This window comes from Balaenoptera physalus, assembly GCF_965194825.1.
Source record: "Balaenoptera physalus genome assembly, chromosome: 4".
Lineage (NCBI taxonomy): Eukaryota > Metazoa > Chordata > Mammalia > Artiodactyla > Balaenopteridae > Balaenoptera > Balaenoptera physalus.
In genome coordinates, this window is record NC_138891.1 from 17,581,842 (window position 1) to 17,602,190 (window position 20,349).

At 41.7% G+C, this 20,349-nt stretch overlaps 1 pseudogene across 1 annotated transcript; it reads right to left on the reverse strand.

The window, feature by feature from the left end:
* Positions 1 to 11,928: 11,928 nt before the first annotated feature.
* Positions 11,929 to 18,769, reverse strand: LOC309660335 (transcriptional enhancer factor TEF-4 pseudogene; annotated as a pseudogene). Its single transcript has one exon. The product of its transcript is annotated as a transcriptional enhancer factor TEF-4 pseudogene (transcript).
* Positions 18,770 to 20,349: the final 1,580 nt, after the last annotated feature.

Below are 20,349 nucleotides of genomic sequence, written 5' to 3' on the forward strand. Positions count from 1 at the left end.
TATATATTTTAGATATACATTCTTTGTCAGATGTGTATGTATTTATCAGATATATTTTCTGCCATTTTGTGGATTGCCTTGTCATTTTCTTAATAGTGTCTTTTAAAAGTAGAATTATTTAGGACTTGCCTGGTGGTCCAGTGGTTAAGACTCTGCACTTCCACTTCAGGGGATGCAGGTTCAATCCTTGGTCAGGGAATCCCCATGCCGTGTGGTGCAGCCAAAAGAAAAAAGTAGAAGTATTTTTAACTTTGAGGAAGTCTTTCCTATTTAATAATCTTATCTTTTACGGTTTGTGCTTTTTGGTATCCTAAGAAATTTTGCCTACCCTAAGATTACAAAAATCTGCTCTTAAGTTTTCTTTTAGAAGTTTTATAGTTTATTCTTTATCTTTAGGTCTATGATGCCTTTTGAGTACATTTTTGTGTATGGTATGAGATAAGAGAAAAGGTTCTTTTCCTTTTTTTTTTTTTAAACATACTATATCCAGTTGTTCCGGCACCATTTTTCCAAAAACTTCTCTTCCAACATTAAATTACCTTTGCACTTGTGTCAAAAAACAATGGCCACGTAAGTGTGGGTCCATTTCTGGATTGATACATGTATCCTTATGCTAATGCCACATTGTCTTTTTTTTTAAAGCATCTTTATTGGAGTATAATTGCTTTACAATGGTGTGTTAGTTTCTGCTTTATAACAAAGTGAATCAGCTATACATATACATATACCCCATATCTCCTCGCTCTTGCATCTCCCTCCCACTCTCCCTATCCCACACCTCTAGGTGGTCACAAAGCACTGAGCTGCTCTCCCTGTGCTATGCGGCTGCTTCCCACTAACTCTCTACTTTACATTTGGTAGTATATATAAGTCCATGCCACTCTCTCACTTTGTCCCAGCTTACCCTTCCCCCTCCCCGTGTCCTCAAGTCCATTCTCTACATCTGTGTCTTTATTCCTCTCCTGCCCCTAGGTTCAGAACCATTTTATTGTTTTTAGATTCCATATATATATGTGTTAGCATACGGTATTTGTTTTTCTCTTTCTGACTTACTTCACTCTGTATGACAGACTCTAGGTCCATCCACCTCACTACAAATAACTCAATTTCATTTCTTTTTATGGCTGAGTAATATTCCATTGTATATATGTGCCACATCTTCTTTATCCATTCATCTGATGATGGACACTTAGGTTGCTTCCATGTCCTGGCTATTGTAAATAGAGCTGCAATGAACATTTTGGTACATGACTCTTTTTGAATTATGGTTTTCTCAGGGTATGTGCCCAGTGGTGGGATTGCTGGGTCATATGGAAGTTCTATTTTTAATTTTTTAAGGAACCTCCATACTGTTCTCCATAGTAGCTGTATCAATTTACATTCCCACCAACAGTGCAAGAGGGTTCCCTTTTCTCCACACCCTCTCCAGCATTTATTGTTTGTAGATTTTTGATGATGACCATTCTGACTGGTGTGAGGTGATACCTCACTGTAGTTTTGATTTGCATTTCTCTAATGATTAGTAATGTTGAGCATTCTTTCATGTGTTTGTTGGCAATCTGTATATCTTCTTTGGAGAAATGTTTACTTAAGTCTTCTGCCCATTTTTGGATTGGGTTGTTTGTTTATTTGATATTGAGCTCCATGAGCTGCTTGTAACTTTTGGAGATTAATCTTTTGTCAGTTGCTTCATTTGCAAATATTTTCTCCCATTCTGAGGGTTGTCTTTTCATCTTGTTTATGGTTTCCTTTGCTGTGCAAAAACTTTTAAGTTTCATTAGGTTCCATTTTTTAATTTTTGTTTTTATTTCCATTTCTCTAGGAGGTGGGTCAAAAAGGATCTTGCTGTGATTTTTGTCATAGAGTGTTCTGCCTATGCTTTCCTCTAAGAGTTTTATAGTGTCTGGCCTTACATTTAGGTCTTTAATCCATTTTGAGTTTATTTTTGTGTGTGGTGTTAGGGAGTGTTCTAATTTCATTCTTTTACATGTAGCTGTCCAGTTTTCCCAGCACCACTTATTGAAGAGGCTGTCTTTTCTCCATTGTATATTCTTTTTTTTTTAATAAATTTATTTATTTATTTATTTTTGGCTGTATTGGATCTTCATTGCTGTGCGAGGGCTCTCTCTAGTTGTGGCAACCAGGGGCCACTCTTTAGTCGCAGTGCTCAGACTTCTCATTGCGTGGCTTCTCCTGTTGCGGAGCTTGGGCTCTAGGCACGAGGGCCTCAGCAGTTGCGGCTCGTGGGCTCCAGAGCGCAGGCTCAGCAGCTGTGGCGCATGGGCTTAGCTGCTCCGCGGCATGCGGGATCCTCTCAGACCAGGGCTCGAAGCCGTGTCCCCTGCATTGGCAGGCGGATTCCCAGCCACTGTGCCACCAGGGAAGCCCTCCATTGTATATTCTTGACTCCTTTATCAAAAATAAGGTGACCATATGCGCGTGGGTTTATCTCTGAGCTTTCTATCCTCTTCCATTGACCTATATTTCTGTTTTTGTGCCAGTACCATACTGTCTTGATTACTGTGGCTTTGTAGTATAGTCTGAAGCCAGGGAGCCTGATTCCTCCAGCTCCATTTTTCTTTCTCAAGATTGCTTTGGCTATTCGGGGTCTTTTGTGTTTCCATACAAATTGTGAAATTTTTTGTTCTAGTTCTGTGAAAAATGCCATTGGTAGTTTGATAGGGATTGCATTGAATCTGTAGATTGCTTTGGGTAGTATAGTCATTTTCACAATGTTGATTTTTCCAATCCAAGAACATGGTATATCTCTCCATCTGTTGGTATCGTGTTTAATTTCTTTCATTGGTGTCTTATAGTTTTCTGCATACAGGTCTTTTGTCTCCTTAGGTAGGTTTATTCCTAGGTATTTTATTGTTTTTGTTGCAGTGGTAAATGGGAGTGTTTCCTTAATTTCTCTTTCAGATTTTTCATCATTAGTGTATAGGAATGCAAGAGATTTCTGTGCATTAATTTTGTATCCTGCTACTTTACTGAATTCATTGATTAGCTCTAGTAGTTTTCTGGTAGCATTTTTAGGATTCTCCATGTATATAGTATCATGTCATCTGCCAACCGTGACAGCTTTACTTCTTCTTTTCCGACTAGGATTCCTTTTATTTCTTTTTCTTCTCTGATTGCTGTGGCTAAAACTTCCAAAACTATGTCGAATAATAGTGATGAGAGTGGGCAACTTTGTCTTGTTCCTGATCTTAGTGGAAATGGTTTCAGTCTTCACCACTGAGAATGATGTTGGCTGGGGGTTTGTCATATATAGCCTTTATTATGTTGAGGAAAGTTCCCTCTATGCCTACTTTCTGGAGGGTGTTTTTCATAAATGGGTGTTGAATTTTGTCAAAAGCTTTTTCTGCATCTATTGAGATGATCGTATGGTTTTTCTCCTTCAATTTGTTAATATGGTTTATCACATTGATTGATTTGCATACATTGAAGAATCCTTGCATTCCTGGGATAAACTCCACTTGATCATGGTGTATGATCCTTTTAATGTGCTGTTGGATTCTGTTTGCTGGTATTTTGTTGAGGATTTTTGCATCTATGTTCATCAGTGATATTGGCCTGTAGTTTTCTTTCTTTGTGACATCTTTGGTCTGGTTTTGGTATGAGGGTGATGGTGGCCTCATAGAATGAGTTTGGGAGTGTTCCTCCCTCTGCTATATTTCGGAAGAGTTTGAGAAGGATAGGTGTTAGCTCTTCTCTAAATGTTTGATAGAATTCGCCTGTAAGGCCAGCTGGTCCTGGGCTTTTGTTTGTTGGAAGATTTTATCAGAGTTTCAATTTCAGTGCTTGTGATTGGTCTGTTTATATTTTCTATTTCTTCCTGGTTCAGTCTTGGAAGGTTGTGCTTTTCTAAGAATTTGTCCATTTCTTCCAGTTTGTCCATTTTTAAAAAAAAATTATTATTTATTTATTTATTTATTTTTTGGCTGTGTTGGGTCTTCGTTTCTGTGCGAGGGCTTTCTCCAGTTGCGGCAAGCAGAGGCCACTCTTCATCGTGGTGCGTGGGCCTCTCACTCTCGTGGACTCTCTTGTTGTGGAGCTCAGGCTCCAGACGTGCAGGCTCAGTACTTGTGGCTCACGGGCCTAGTTGCTCCGCGGCACGTGGGATCTTCCCAGACCAGGGCTCGAACCCGTGTCCCCTGCATCGGCAGGCAGATTCTCAACCACTGCACCACCAGGGAAGCCCCCAGGTTGTCCATTTTATTGGCATATTGTTGCTTGTAGAAATCTCTCATGATCCTTTGTATTTCTGCAGTGTCAGTTGTTACGTCTCTTTTTTCATTTCTAATTCTATTGATTTGAGTCTTCTCCCTTTTTTTCTTGATGAGTCTGACTAATGGTTTATCAATTTTGTTTATCTTCTCAAAGCACCAGCTTTTAGTTTTATTGATCTTTGCTATTGTTTCCTTCATTTCTTTTTCATTTATTTCAGATCTGATCTTTATGATTTCTTTCCTTCTGCTAACTTTGGGGTTGTTTTGTTCTTCTTTCTCTAATTGCTTTAGGTGTAAGGTTAGGTTGTTTATTTGAGGTGTTTCTTGTTTCTTGAGGTAGGATTGTATTGCCATAATCTTCCCTCTTAGAACTGCTTTTGCTGCATCCCATAGGTTTTGGGTTGTCATGTTTTCATTGTCATTTGTTTCTAGGTATTTTTTGATTTCCTCTTTGATTTCTTCAGTGATCTCTTGATTATTAAGTAGTGTATTGTTTAGCCTCCATGTGTTTGTATTTTTTACCTATTTTTTCGTGTAATTGATGTCTAGTCCCATAGCGTTGTAGTAGAAAAAGATACTTGATACGATTTCAATTTTCTTAAATTTACTGAGGCTTGATTTGTGACCCAAGATATGATCCATCCTGGAGAATATTCCATGAGAACCTGAGAAGAAAGTGTATTCTGTTTTTTTGGATGGAATGTCCTATAAATATCAATTAAGTCCATCTTGTTTAAATGTGTCATTTAAAGCTTGTGTTTCCTTATTTATTTTCATTTTGGATGATCTGTCCATTGATGAAAGTGGGATGTTAAAGTCCCCTACTATTTTTGTGTTATGTTGATTTCCCCTTTTACGTCTGTTAGCATTTGCCTTATGTATTGAGGTGCTCCTCTGTTGGGTGCATAAATATTTACAATTGTTATATCTTCTTCTTGGATTGATCCCTTGATCATTATGTAGTGTCCTTCTTTGCCTCTTGTAATAGTCTTTATTTTAAAGTCTATTTTGTCTGATATGAAAATTGCTACTCCAGCTTTCTTTTGATTTCCATTTTCATGGAATATCTTTTTCCATCCCCTCACTTTCAGTCTGTATGTGTCCCTAGGTCTGAAGTGGATCTCTTGTAGACAGCATATATACGGGTCTTGTTTTTGTATCCATTCAGCCAGTCTATGTCTTTTGGTGGGAGCATTTAATCCATTTACATTTAAGGTAATTTTTTTTTTTTTTGAGGCGAGGAATACGACTTTATTCAGAAGCCCAGCAGACTGAGAAGATGGCAGACTAGTGTCTCTGAAAAACCATCTTATCTGGGTCTGGATGCCAGTTTCTTTTATAGAATCAGAGAGGGAGAGGTGGTGAGGAAGTTAAATAAAAGAGCCATCAGTCTTGCAAAACATCTCCTGGAATGACCCTAAGGTAATTATTGATATGTATTTTCCTATTACCATTTTCTTAATTGTTTTGGGTTTGTTATTGTAGGTCTTTTCCTTCTCTTGTGTTTCCTGCCTAGTGAAGTTCCTTTAGCATTTGTTGTAAAGCTGGTTTGGTGGTGCTGAATTCTCTTAGCTTTTGCTTGTCTGTAAAGGTTTTAATTTCTCCATCAAATCTGAATGAGATCTTTGCTGGGTAGAGTAATCTTGGTTGTAGGTTTTTCCCTTTCATCACTTTAAATATGTCCTGCCTCTCCCTTCTGGCTTGCAGAGTTTCTGCTGAAAGATCAACTGTTAACCTTATGGGGATTCCCTTGTATGTTATTGGCTGTTTTTCCCTTGCTGCTTTTAATATTTTTTCTTTGTATTTAATTTTTGATATTTCGATTAATATGTGTCTTGGCATGTTCCTCCTTGGATTTATCCTTTATAGGACTCTCTGCACTTCCTGGACTTGATTAACTATTTCCTTTCCCATATTAGGGAAGTTTTCAACTCTAATCTCTTCAAATATTTTCCCAGTCCCTTTCTTTTTCTCTTCTTCTGGGACTCATATAATTCGAATGTTGGTGCGTTTAATGTTGTCCCAGAGGTCTCTGAGACTGTCCTCAATTCTTCTCATTCTTTTTTCTTTATTCTGCTCTGCAGTAGTTATTTCCACTATTTTATCTTCCAGGTCACTTATCCATTCTTCTGACTCAGTTATTCTGCTCTTGATTCCTTCTAGAGAATTTTTAATTTCATTTATTGTGTTGTTCATTATGGTTTGTTTGCTCTTTAGTTCTTCTAGGTCCTTGTTAAACGCTTCTTACATTTTCTCCATTCTATTTCCAAGATTTTGGATCATCTTTCTATCATTACTCTGAATTCTTTTTCAGGTAGACTGCTTCATTTGTTTGGTTTGGTGGGTTTTTACTTTGCTCCTTCATCTGCTGTGTATTTCTCTGTCTTCTCATTTTGCTTAGCTTATTGTGTTTGGGGTCTCCTTTCTGCAGGCTGCAGGATCGTAGTTCCCATTGTTTTTGGTGTCTGCCCCCAGTGGGTAAGGTTGGTTCAGTGGGTTGTGTAGACTTCCTGGTGGAGGGTACTAGTGCCTGTGTTCTGGTGGATAAGGCTGGATCTTGTCTTTCTGGTGGGAAGGACTGCATCCAGTGGTGTGTTTTGGGGTGTCTGTGACCTTATTATGATTTTAAGCAGCCTCTCTGCTAATGGGTGGGGTGTGTTCCTGTCTTGCTAGTTGTTTGGCATAGGGTGTCACGCACTGTAGCTTGCTGGTCATTGAGTGGAGCTGGGTCTTAGTGTTGAGATGGAGATCTCTTGGAGAGCTTTTGCCATTTGATATTACATGGAGCCAGAAGGTCTCTGATGGACAAATGTCCTGAACTCATCTCTCCCACCTCAGAGGCACAGGCCTGACACCCGGCCAGAGCACCAAGACACTGTCAGCCACACAGTCAAAAGAAAAGGGAGAAAAAAAAGAAAGAAAGAAAAAATAAAATAAAATAAAGTTATTAAAATAAAAAATAATTATTAAAAATAAAAAAATTAAAAAGTAATAAAAAAAAGAAATAAAGAAGAGAGCAACCAAATCAAAAAACAAATCCATCAATGATAACAAGCACTAAAAACTATACTAAAAGGAAAACAAAAACAAAACGGACAGACAGAACCCTAGGACAAATGGTAAAAGCAAAGCTATACAGACAAAATCACACAAAGAAGCATACACATACACACTCTCAAAAAGAGAAAAGGGCATACACACTCTCAAAAAGAGAAAAAGGAAAAATATATATATATCTATATATTAAAGAAAAAGGAGGAAGAGATCAACCAAATCAATAAACAAATCTACCAATGATAATAAACTCTAAACACTAAACTAAGATAAACATAAAACCAGAAACAAATTTGATGCAGAAAGCAAACCCCAAGTCTACAGTTGCTCCCAAAGTCCACCACCTCAATTTTGGGATGATTCATTGTCTATTCAGGTATTTCACAGATGCAGGGTACATCAAGTTGATTGTGGAGATTTCATCTGTTGCTCCTGAGGCTGCTGGGAGAAATTTCCCTTTCTCTTCTTTGTTCACACAGCTCCTGGGGTTCAGCTTTGGATTTGGCCCCACCTCTGCGTGTAGGTCACCTGAGGGCATCTGTTCCCCGCCCAGACAGGATGGGGTTAAAGTAGCAGCTGATTAGGGGGCTCTGGCTCACTCAGGCCGGGAGGAGGGCGGGGTACAGAATGCGTGGCAGGCCTGTGGAGGCAGAGGCATGACATTGCAACAGCCTGAGGCTCTCTGTGCGTTCTCCCGGGGAAGTTGTCCCTGGATCACAGGAACCTGGCAGTGGCGGGCTGCACAGGCTCCCAGGAGGGGAGGTGTGGATAGTGACCTGTGCTCGCACACAGGCTTCTTGGTGGCTGTAGCAGCAGCGTTAGCATTTCATTCCTGTCTCTGGTGTCCGTGCTGATAGCCGTGGCTCGTGCCCGTCTCTAAGCTCGTTTAGGTGGTGCTCTGTATCCCCTCTCCTCGTGCACCTCAGGTACGTGGGGAGTTTCTTGCCTTTTGGGAAGTCTGAGGTCGTCTGTCAGCATTCAGTAGGTGTCTTGTAGGAGTTGTTCCACATGTAGATGTATTTCTGATGTATTTGTGGGGAGGAGGGTGATCTCCACGTCTTACTCCTCCACTATCTTGAAGGTCCCCTGCCACATTGTCTTGATAGTTATAGTACTTAGTAAGTCTTGAAATCAGGTAGGTAAGAACTCCAAATTTGTTGTTTATAAAAATATTCTTAACTATTCTAGATCCTTTGTACTCCTTTATAAATTTTAGATTCAACTCATGAACATCACATTGAATCTATAGATCAATTTGGGGGGATTTGATTTCTTAATGATATTGAGTCTTCCAATTCATGTACTCTGTCTCCATTTATTTAGTTCATCTTTAACTTCCTTTAGTGATATTTTGTAGTTTTGAGTACATGTCTGCACATTTTTTGTTAAATTCATTCTTAAATATATCATGCTTTTTCAGTGGTATTGTAAATGGAATTATAAAATTTCTGTTCGAATTGTTCATTGCTACTGTATAGAAATACTTCTGTTTGATTTTTGTATATTGACTTTGTATTCTGATATCTAGAACTTATTAATTCTAGTAACATTTTGTAGGCTCATTAGATTTTCTATGTACACAATTGTGTTATCTGAAAATACAATTTTACTTTTTAAAGGTTTATTAATTTGTATTGTGGTAAAATATATATAACATAAAATTTATCATTTTAACCATTTTAAAATGTAAAGTTCTGTAACATTAAGTACATTCACAATGTTGTGCAACAATTACCACCATCCATCTCCAGAACTTTTTCATCTTCCTCAACTGAAACTCTGTACACAGTAAACAGTGTAGTTTTACTTCTTACTTTCCAATCTGAATGCCCTTTATTTCCTGTGCTTGTCTCTTACACTGACTAAGACCTCCTGTACAATGTTGGATAGAAATGATGATAGCAGACATTCTTTCCTTCTCCCTGATCTCAAGGAGAAAGCATTCTATCTTTACTATTAGGTATGAAGTTAGCTGTAGGTTTTTCATTGATGCTGTTTATAGGTTGAGGAAATTCCCCTCTGTTCCTGATTGGTTGAGAGTTTTTACCATGAATAGATGTGGAATTACGTCAAATGTCTTTTTTTTTTTCTTGAGACAGTCATGTTATTTTTCTCTTTTATTCTGTCAATATGGTGGATTATGTTGATTGATTTTCAAATGTTGTCAAGTTTGCATTCCTGGGATAAACCCTACTTGTTCATAATACTTTACCCCTTTTAAATATTGCTAAACTTTCTGTGCTAATGTCTTGTTAGATATTTTTGTGTTTGTATTCATGAGGGATATTGGTCTATAGTTTTCTTTTCTTGTAACATCTTTGCTTGATTTTAGTAACAAGGTAATGCTGCCCTCATAAACCAAATTGGGAAATGTTCCCTCCTCTCTTTTATAAAGAATTTATGTAGTACTAGTATTAGTTCTTTCTGAAATGTTCAAAAGAATCCATTAGTGATACCATCTAGGACAGCAGTTTTCCTTATGGAAAGAAATTTATTTACAAATTCAATTTCTTTAGTAAGCATATGATTATTCAGACGTTTTATTTCTCCTTTTCCAGTTTTGTTAAATTGTATTTTTCAAATGATTTGTTCATTTAAGTTGTCAAATTTATTGGCATAGAGTTGTTCCTAATATTCCCTTTCATCCTTTTAATGTCTATAGCATCTGTAATGATGTGCCCTCTTTCATTCCTGATATTAGCAATTTGTGTCTTCTCTGTTTTCTTCTTGGTCAATCTACCTAACAGTTTATCAATTTTACTGATCTTTTTAAAAAAAACTAGAGGTTAAAAATTGATGTTCTTATCGTTTGTCCATTTTCATTGATTTTCACTCTCTCTATTTTGGGTTTAATTTGATCTTCATCTTTTAACTTCGTAAAGTGGAAGCTTATATACTTGATTTTAGACCTTTTCAAATATAAACATATAAAGCTATTAATTTTTACCAAGTACTGCTCTAGCTACATTGGTCTAATTTTGATATGTTGTGTATTCATTTTTATCCACTTCAAAATATTTTCATGATTTCTTCTTTGACCCATAGGTTATTAGGAAGCTTGTTTTTTAATTTCCAAATATTTGGGGAATTTTCCCCCTAGATACATTTGTTACCAATTTCTAATTTAATTCTGAGTGGGCAGAGAACATATACTTCAATATTTTTATATTTATTGAGACTTGTTTTATGGCCCAGAATATGGTCTATACTGGTGAATGTTCCATGTGTACTTAAAAAGCATGCATGTTCTGCTGTTTTTGGTGGAGTGTTCTATAAATGTTATGAAATCAAGTTGGCTAATTACTGTTCAAATCTCCTATATACTAGCCAGTTTTTCTGTCTACTTGTTCTATAAATTAATAGAGAAATGTTGAAATATCTAACTGTAATTATGGATAAAGTCTATTTCTCTTTTCAGTTCTGTTAGTTTTTGCTTCATGTGGTGTGAAGTTTTACTTTTGGGTACATAAATGTCTAGGATTGTTATATCCTCTTGGGGAATTGACACTTTCATCATTATGATATGTCCGTCTTTACCTTTGATAATATTATTTGAACTAAAGCCTACTTAATTAATATTAATATAGCATTGTTAGCTTTCTTATAGTTAGTATTTGCATTTTATATCCTTTTCTACAAAAGACATTTTTACCTTTAACTTTTATGAGTCTTTATGATTAAAGTAGGATTCTTATAGACAGCATATAGTTGGGGCTGTTTTCTTTTTTTTTAATTCAGTTGGTATTTCACTTCAACTCCACTTTAGTTTTTAGCTATATGTCTTGTTTTATTTTTTAATGGTTGCAATAAGATTTACAATGTATATCTTTAACTTACCACAGTCTACATTTAAATAATATTATATCACTTCAGGTGTAATAGAGAAATTTACAGCAATATATTTAAGCCTCTAATCCTTTGTCCTATTGTTATCATACATATTACTTCTGTTATAAATCCTACAATATATTGTTATTATTTTTTTCTTCGAACAGCCAGTTATCTCCTAAATACATTTTTTTTTTTTTTTTTGGTAAAATAGCTTTATCCTCTGTCAAAACACAAACCAACACACTTTGAGGGGAGGGGAGGAGAAGGAGGCAACACAGTCTGGCCCCACGGCTCATTTAGAAGAGGACATGAGATTTAAAAGCCTCACCCCACTGCTTGCCCAGCTGAGAAAAAGTCACGACCCTAACGCCCACTTATAAATATCTCTTGTTATATTAAAAATATATATATACTTCCAGGGCCCACCTGGCTCTACTCCTGCACAGAAAGGGTTAACATTCAAAATTCAATACCAGGGTTCCGGGATGGGGCTGGTAAGGAGAGGCAGATTGGGAAGAAGGGGGTGCTGAAAAACAGAGAGGGACAAGCCAATGTGTAACTGGGGCCCTCCAAAACATCCAAAACAGAGAAGGGGGAGGTTGCCTGTCAGAGACAGAAACCAGTGCTGTCCCAGGGGTTGTCTCACTCCTGTCCCCAGTGTCAAATGCTCTGGAGTGATCTGTCCTTTCAGACACCCCTGTCAGGTCCCAATATCAGGATCCATCCATCCTCTCAGTCCCAGCCCATTCAACTCACCACCGAGCTTTTAAGGTCCTAAGAGGGAGCAGCCCACCCCCACCCCCACCAAGTAAGAAGCGTGAGGAAAGCTGGAGGTCCTTCCTGGGAGGAGGGTACTCCGGGGGTGAGCCACTTCTGGGGTCCCCCTTCAGTCCCTGACCAGGCGGTAAATGTGGTGCTGGGCCCCCCGCTCACTGGTGGAGACCTCGAAGACATGGGCGGTGCAGAGCAGCAGTTCCTGGGTGTCTCTGTTTGTCACTATCTGGAGGATGGTGAAGTTCTCCAGGACACTGTTCATCATATAGCACTCGGGTAGCTGCCAAAGCTTGTGCAGGAAATTCACCAGGTGCTCACACATGGGTGAGCGCAGCAGGCGGTACACGAACCTCCCGTCCTCCAGCTGGGCACGTTGCGTCTTGGAGGAACAGGTGAGGGCCATGTGCTCCAGGCTCTCGTACTGGCTGCTCACTCCATAGAAGCCACCACTGCTACCGCCGGCCCCCACCTCCTCGCCACTCGGGCCCCAGTTCAGGTCCGCCCAGAACTTGACCAGGAAGAAGGCGTGGGGGGGCCCATGATCATACAGCTCCCGCAGATCACCCTTTTTCTCAGGGAATTTGTCATAGATCTGCCGGACGTCCACACTCTCGAGGGGGGGCACTCCGGGGCTGGGGCAGTGCTGGCTGATGTGTACAAACAGGTGCCTCTGGTAAGAGTCAGCTGAATCCGGAGGTTCCACAAAGGCTGAGAACTCCACCAGCTGCAACCGAGCAGTGCCCAGAGCCTGAGCCTGCCAGGCTGGGGGTGATGGGGCAGGTGGGGACAAAGCAGGAGGTGAGAGGGCTTGGGGGGACTCGTACCCTGGGAGGTCAGTAGATGGAGGAGTCAGTGACAAGGAGAACGGTGTCTGCGAGAATGGCTTCTGGAATCTGGAACATTCCAGGGGGGCCCAGAACCCCCCGACCAAAACTGGAAAAGCTCTGGGGCCTGAGGACCAGCGGGACCAAGTTTGGCCTGCAGGGAAGGTGCTGAGATGAGCTGGGCTGAGGACATGGTGGCCATTGTCTGGAAAGCCTTGTCCACATTCAGGGCCTTGAGCTTGGACTGGATTTCCCTCGATTTCCTTCGGGCCAAAACCTGGATATGACTAGAGACCTGTTTGTGAGTTCGAGTCTTCCCTGTTCTCAGCTTGATGTAGCGGGCAATCAGTTCATTCCGACCATACATCTTGCCTTCATCGGACAGGATGATTTTCTGCCGGCCACAGGGTGGGTAGATGGCCAGGGCCTCCTGGAAGCTCTGCTTGATGTCTGGACTCCAGACACCCTCTGCGTCTGGGCCCCCGTCTCCGCCCGCCCCCTCACTGCCGCCAGTGCCCTCTTCGCTTCTTTCCTCACTTCCTGTCCAGCCGCTGCCATCGTCCAGGGGGACCCCAGCCCGGGGTTCCCCCATCTGGGCCTCCTGGCCTGGGGCTGGGGAGCCGCCCTAAATAAATTTTTAAATGAGGAAAAGGTATTTTATATTTACCCACTTATTTACTATTTCTGACACTTTTCATTCCTTATGTAGGTACAAGATTCCATCAGAGTCATTTTTCTTCAGCCTGAAAAAGTTCTATTTATATTTATAAAAATTTTCTATTTATATTTATAAAAAATATTATTTTGTAAAGTAGGTCTGTTGACAATGAATTCTCTCAACTTTTGTTTGTCTGAAAATATCTTTATTTCACCTTTAGTTTTGAAGCCTATTTTCACTTCTTATAGAATTCTGGACTGATTTGTTTTTTCTTTCAGCATTTAAAAAATACCATTTCATTGTCTTCTGGCTTGCATTTTTTTCTGATGATAAATTTATGGGAATTCTCATTTTGTTTTCTTTATGTTGTATGTCTTTTTTTTTTCCTCTGTCTGCCTTTAAGATTTTCTCCTTATCCTTGGTTTTAGCAATATGCCTTCATGTTGTTTTATTTGTGTATGCCCTTCTTGGAGGTTAGTAGAGCTAATTAGATCTGTGATTCAAAATAAAATTACCAAATTTGGAAATATTTCAGACATCGTTTCTATATGAACACATATGTTCAACCACTTGACTTGTTTTCATGGTTCACAAGTTCTATTAATTTTTTCAGTTTTTTTTTCTTTTCCATGTGTCAGTTTGAGAATTTCTATTGTTCCATCTTCAAATTCACTTGCATTTTCTTCTGCAGTATTTTATCTGATGGTAATTCCATTCACTAAACTTTTCATTTCAGATATTGTATTTTTTATCCCCAGAATTTCTATTTGTTCTTTCTTAACCCTTCTATTTCTTTCTTCATTATGCCTATTTATGTTAACATATATATATAAAATAGCTGTTTTAATATAATTGTTTGCTTATTCCAAAATCTCTGTCATTTCTAGGTATGCTTCTGTTGCCGATTTTTTTCCTAGTTATGGGTCACATTTTCCTGCATCTTTGTATGTCTAGTAAATTTTTGTTGGGTGCTAGGCATTGTCACACTAGCCTTTTTGAGTGGATTTTTTTTGTTTTTTGTTTTTCTCTTTAAAGAATATTGAATTTTGTTTCAGCATACACTTGGGGAATTTAGGATCAATTCAAGTTTTTGAAGGTTTGCTTTTAAATTTGTTAAGGCAGGTCTAGAGTAGCCTTTACTTTAAGTCTATTTTAGCTCTGCTGTTAAGATATAACCCCCTAGGGTCTCTACTAAGTGCCCTTGGTGTCCAGTGAACTCTCTTCCTTGGCTGGATCTATACTATCTCATATCCCTGAGTAAGCTCTGGGGTTGTGCACCACAGATTCCCAGTACTTCTTTGCATAGCCTCTTGGAGTTTCACCCTAAGCATTCACAGCTTGGTTTTCAGCAGTAGACTCAAGGAGACCACTATGTAGATCCAGGAACTCCTTCCCATAGTTCTTTCCTCTCTAGTACTCAGCCCCATAAATTCCAGCCATTTCTGCCTCTCTGAACTCTGATCTCTGTCTGTTTAACTTGACAAGACTGTAATGTTATTCTGCACCACTGTCTGGAAAAGTGGCTCCTGACAGAAAGCCAGGGCAATTGTAGGGCTCACTGTGTTTCCTAACTCTCCTCAACCAGTGTCCTGCACTGCCTGTTGTCCTGTACTTGGAAACAGCAGTTTCATACATTTTGTCCAATTTTATCATTTTTTTAATAGTGGGAGGACAAGCCTGGTACCAGTTACTCTATCATGCCTAGAAAGGAAAGATGGATTTTTAAAAAGACCACATTCATAGCAGTGGTGATTCTAAACATTTTTTATAGAGCCACATACCAAGGGACTTTGGGAACTGGAAAGGACTTTGGAGAATCTGAGGTATGGAGATTTGACAATGGTAGCAGAGGCCCAGGATGCCAGGAAAAGGATCTCAGCAGAAAATCTGACAGTTTAATCTAGAACAATTGTAATTCCTGGTGTGCAGGCTGAGAATAGGATAGGAAAAGGATTTGAGTATTTTCTATCTAAACATTATTTGCTTCTTCTTGAAGCAGAGAACCCAATATAAGATGGACCAGGGACTTTTCTTCTAAGAACTGGGTCTCAACCCTGGGTACATATTAGAATAATCAAGGGAGTTTTTACAAATCCTGATGCTCAGAAGTACTGAAAAAAAAAAGTCAGTCTCTAGGTGGGTCCAGGCATCTGTATTTTTTAAAGCTATTTAGGTAATTCCATTGTGCTGCCAAGGTTGAGGCAACTGACCTAAGAAGCTCCACAGTCAGCATGAGGGCTGTAGTTCTTTCTCGTTGGGGAGCTGTATCAAATGCTCTCTCTGTATCAGATGTGTATCTCACCTACTTAACACCCTCTTCCTTTACTTTCCTGAGCATCTTCTCACCTTGCTGTTGTTCTGCTCAGAAGGAGGCACAGGTGATGAGACAGTGGGGAAGGCCAGGCAGGATGCATTGCAGTGGGAAGGAGGAGTGTGGATCCAGGAACGGCAAGGGAGGTGGGGGCAGAGAGCAGAGGATGCAGAGACAGAGGGGGTCTCCACTGCCCCTTCCCCTTCTCCTGCTTTCACACTTTCTTCTTATGCTCCAGGCCCATATGAGGAGCTGGGCAGCTAGGTTGGCGACTGCCCAAGGACTTCTGCCCACACTTCCTGGCCACAATTCTCCTTTCGGGGTGGTGAAAGGGCCCTGGAAGTCCCTTCCTATTTACCGAAGAAGTGTGGGCTTGTTTCTTGGGAACAGAATCCACAGACTTTCTGTGACGAGAAGCATCCTGGGTCAGAGCTCCTGCCCTGCAGCTGACTCCAGAGTGATCTGGCTCAGTTGCTTCTCCTCGGTGCCCCTCTGTTTCCCCACCTGTAAAATTAGGGGACCATGCTGCATGGCTTTTCTGGTCTTCCATCTCTGACAGTTTGGACACGTGAAGGAGGCCTTGGGTTCCATTGGGAAGACTCCAGAACTAGACTCCAGAACTTCTCCTGAGATGTGTGGTGTCTGGTGGGTGCTGTCTCTGATCTCCCCTCCTGAGCATGCCTAGCTCAGAGAAACAGGTTGGAAATGGAAATCTTCAGCAGCTAATAAGCTGTCAGGTGGATCATTTGATGTGTAACTAAGAATGCAGTGGAATTGGATCGTAGCATGGCCTTTTCTTTCTTTTTCTTTAAAACTGAGAAAAATGACTACTTTGAAAGGGTCATGCTGGGGACAGACTAAATGTCTATTTTTATCTTTTTATTATTATTTTTTAAAATATTTATTTATTTATTTTATTTATTTGACTGCGCCGGGTCTTAGTTGTGGCACGCGAGATCTTCAATCTTCGTTGTGGCATGTGGGATCTTTAGTTGCAGCATGCGGAGTCTTTAGTTGCGGCATGTGGGATCTAGTTCCCTGACAGGGGATCGAACCCGAGCTCCCTGCATTGGGAGCGCGAAGTCTTAGCCTCTGGACCACCAGGGAAGTCCCTAAGTGTCTATTTTTAAAGGAACCATGCAGTACTACCACATGGTCTGGGGAGGGAGAGACCTGCTCTCTCAGGGCTGAGCGAGTGCCATGGAGTTGCCTGGGGATTAGGTGGGCTGAGGGTGGACAGCCATATGGCAGGTGCCACAGGAGGTCCTCAGAGGACGTCTGGGGGCTGGGAGAAGCCAGCCAGCCAGACAAGGGGCTCTGCAGAAGGAGCCTGGCGCTGTCTGAGAAGATGTGTGGAGCAGCGGTGGAGGAGAGATTTCCGTTCATGGGTGAGGGGCCAATGGCAGAGTTAGGTCTCTAGGCTGGGCCCTGCAGCAAGGCTCTGGTGGGGCTCAGCCCAACCACCCAAGGAGACATGCCTTCACGTGGACATTAGGCAGAGGGGCAGCAGTGCTGGGGCAGAGGATGAGTGCGGAGGCTATCTGAAAGCATGTCTCCAGAGCCCACCAGGGAGCAGATTTCAGACAGCCCGGATTCCCTGACTGGGAGGACGAGGGCTGAGGTAGAACAAGAAGTGGTCCTTCCTTTACAAGCTGGGGTGTGAGGGATGCTTCTTACAGCAGTACACAGAGATACCACACAGAGCAGGGCAAAGAGCTGACTGCGAGAGCAGAATGTGTAAGACCCAGTGCCTTTGGGTGTGTTTATAGAACTGCTGCTGTGATTATCACCATTGCTAACGATCCGTCATGGGAATATTTTCATGAACTGTGGCCCAATTTTATGGATCCTTTTGTTGACTTCTTCTGGGTAACAGGGGTACCACAGTCCAGGCCTGATCCTCAGATTTGAGGGGCCCAGGCCAAGAGTGCAAAGGGAGGCTTATGTACTGAAACGTTACAGATTCAGCTGACAACCAAGGTTAATAGCAGTGGGAATGATGTAATCAAATTGCAAAATGTTCCTTAGCCACCATGTATACACAACTGCTGTGAATGCAGCACTAATTGAGAACATCTAGAAGCACACACTGGAACAGGAAGAGAACAGGAAAGTAGATGCTCAGTACGACTGGGAAATTATATTCTGTTATGTAAGAATCTATTGCATTCATACTTTCTGAGAGGAAGGATCAGGCAGGTTAATTTGTCTTTCTTGATCTGAGCACCCCACCTCCACCTAAGCACACTGCACCTCTCTGAGGCCGCCCCTTCACAGCAATCCGACAGTCACTTTGTTTTGAGGATTCAGGACAAAAGCTCTGGGGATAGGTTTTCCCAGGCTCTCAGTGGTGCTCATCACGAGGGTGGATGTTTGGATTTTGTGTTTGTAACATGTGGGGTGCTCAAAAGTATGGGGCCCCTCTCGCTGGGTTAGCATTGTTTTATTTCATTTTATTTTCTCTTTGGACCTTAGCTACAGAGATTTTAGTTCAGTGTACTCCTCATTTCATGATACAATATAATCCTTGGTGTGTCCAGGGGCCTCTTAACATTGGATGCAATATTCAGGATGAGTTTTTCAAAGAACTATTAAATTAGACTAAATATACTGCTAAGATGTTCTATTCTATTTTGAGAAATATGACTTAAAATTAGTTTAAGATAGATTCAGCTTAATTCTTGAATTTTTTATCAAAACAATTTTCAGGTGTTTTCTTTGATATCAGTTACTAAGCTCCTGAGGATCATAAGGATTGACACCATTGGGTGTAGATGGGTGTTTATAGAGGCGGGTGTCTAGATTTGCCCCAAGGAGAATATAGGGAACCAAGGAAGAGGAACTAAACTTGCGGGCTGGGCTGCCTGCCTGTGAGGATTGTGTCATCACTGGCCTGTCCACGTGGCCACTCCTGGCGGTCAGCCACTTCCTGTCGCCCTGTGGCTGGACTTCCCACCACTGAGCCCCCCCAGTTGTCATTCAGCCATCACAGCTGGCACCTCTTGAGCCTTGGCAAAGTTTCTGGTGTCTCCTCAAACCCCAGGGGCCTGCCTGCGCCCTCTGTGCCCACCGGCCCCATCTCAACCCTACTGTCTTCCCCAGAGGCCAAAGGCTCTGCTTATGGAAAGCCTCCCTTGGTGTCCATCACGGCAGTGGAGACTGGAACCGTGAGTGAGGCCACCAGCATGGCTGACCCTGTGGGCAGCCACTGGAGTGAGCCACGCAGCTCTCCCTTCAAGAGGGAACCTGTCCAGAGGAGCTAATAGGCTCCGGCTGCACCGCCCCCAGGATCCGTTGCTGTGTTACAGCCGAGGCCCCACTCTTCTGGCAGCAACAGGCAATGACCACGTACATGACGGTCTCTGTCCAGTGCAGGGCTCCTCTCATGGGCAGTCCTTGTTCCGGAGCTCCCAATGGGGCTGGCTGAGAGTTTCTGGGGGTTGTACTGCTCTGAGGCTCTTGCTGCTTAATTCTCCTTCCTTCCTTCTGTCTTTCATGGGGTCAGAACGGCACTGTGGTCTGAAGGCTCTCCCTGCCTCCCCGCCTTCTTCTCAGTCATCTCCTCCAGGAAATCCCTTGCCCTCCTAACTCCATCTTGGTGTCTGCTTCCTGGAGAACCTGAACTGATGTAACATGTGAGGAAGTCTGTGTGAGAAATACCACATGTGGCTTTTCAGCTGTCAGCAGAGAGGGTGAAAACGGTTTGAGGGCGGGGCGGGTCAGCAGTGGCCTGCCCAGAGCCACTTGCCCCTGAGGGCATGGCTGGAGCAGGAAGTGAGATGGGGAGAGCTTTGCGCCTTTGGTTTCTGTGCCTCCGGCGATCTCCCCTTTTCTGGGTGGAGTATAGGGACCCTGGGATCCAGGGCTGCTGCTCACCTTCTGCCTCTGGCTATTATTGGCCCCCATCCCACCCCCAACTCCTTGCAGGGTTTTTTTAACAGGTGGAGTATGAAAGGGAAGAAACTGGCCTCATGACCCTCTTTTCATTTGGCCAACTTACCTACATATAAGTCATATCTGTATTAATTCCTGGTGCAAATATCTCTTAAATGTCTGTCTTCACCTCTACAATGTCATCTCTATGTGCAAAGGGGCCCTGTCTGTACTGTTCAGAGCTGATTCCTTGGAACCAAAAATGGTGTCTGAAACATAACAGCAACTCAGTAATGTTGGCTGATGAATAAATGAGTGAGTGAATGCAGGATGGACCATATTTTTATACTTCCAGTGGTTATAAAAGTGAGTGAAGAAATAAAAGCTTTCCCAATAGTTCAGTATTCTAGCCAAAAAATACACCCCTCCCATGGCTACCTTTCTAATGGGCATGGTCCCTGTGTTGGGTCTGATTACCCTCTCGCGCCATCACTGAGCAATCCTTCCCTCCTGAATATCTGTCCCTGCCCTAGAGATGCCATTCCTGTATTTAAGATGTTGTTTAAAAAAAATTCCTTGTAGGAAGCCTCTTCCCCCACCCTCTGTACCCAGACTTCCCTGAGAAGCTAAAGCCAGCTCCACATTGGCCAGCGTGTTTAGAGTGCCTGGAGATTACTCCTAACTCAGGAAAGCCTGTGAGATGACATTCCAAAGAGTACTCCTCCCATCTTCTTTCATTTAAATAATTACGGGTCTCTTCCTCCCGAGGTGCTGAAAGAAGTTTCCCATGGG